This window comes from Pyrgilauda ruficollis, unplaced genomic scaffold (genome assembly GCF_017590135.1).
Source record: "Pyrgilauda ruficollis isolate IOZ18807 unplaced genomic scaffold, ASM1759013v1 scaffold2424, whole genome shotgun sequence".
Lineage (NCBI taxonomy): Eukaryota > Metazoa > Chordata > Aves > Passeriformes > Passeridae > Pyrgilauda > Pyrgilauda ruficollis.
Window position 1 is genome coordinate 1 of NW_024523739.1, and position 706 is coordinate 706.

General features: G+C 64.2%; 1 long non-coding RNA gene across 1 annotated transcript; it reads left to right on the forward strand.

Annotated features, from left to right (window-relative positions):
- On the forward strand, positions 1 to 595 carry LOC121355070. Its single transcript, XR_005955381.1, has 2 exons — positions 1 to 119; positions 301 to 595. It is a non-coding gene; the product is annotated as an uncharacterized LOC121355070 (long non-coding RNA).
- The last annotated feature ends 111 nt before the right edge of the window (positions 596 to 706 follow it).

Consider the following 706-nt stretch of genomic DNA (forward strand, 5'->3'; position numbering starts at 1 on the left):
GTGTCACACACCTGTCCATCCCCGTTTGCAGGAACTGGATCTCTCCGATAATCACATGACCGAGGTGGGCGTGGCCCCGCCCCTCCCCCGCCTGCGGCTGCTGCGGCTGGACCGGAACCGTACGTTGATACTGGTTTATACTGGTTTGGACTGGTTTGGACTGGTTTGTACCGGTCCGTACTGGTCCATACTGGTCCATACTGGTCCATACTGGTCCATACTGGTCCATACCGGTTCATACTGGTTTATACTGGTCTGTACTGGTCTGTACTGCTCTATACTGACTGGTTCCGCCCCCAGCCATTGGCCACGCCCCCGCTCTCGCCCCATTGGCTGCCTGGCCCCGCCTGGCCCACCTGGGATTGGCTGAGACCCCGCTGAGCTCCGCCCCCGCCGGCCCCGCCCTCCTGGCCGAGCTCCTCCCCGGCGTTGACGTCACCTTCAGCTGATTGGCCGCTGCTGCTGCTTGGCCACGCCCCTCTCGCGCTGTGGCCACGCCCACTTTCCTCTGTTCGGGGCGAGCGCTTCCGGGTTCGGCTCCGCCCCTTCCGGCGTTTAATAAAGCGAGGGCCCGGTTCGGCCCAGTTTGATCCCAGTTTGTCCCAGTTTGTTCCCAGTCCCTCCCAGTCCCTCCCAGTCCCTCCCAGTCCCCCCCAGTCCCTCCCAGTCCCCCCCAGTTCCCTCCCAGTCCCTCCCAGTCCCCCCC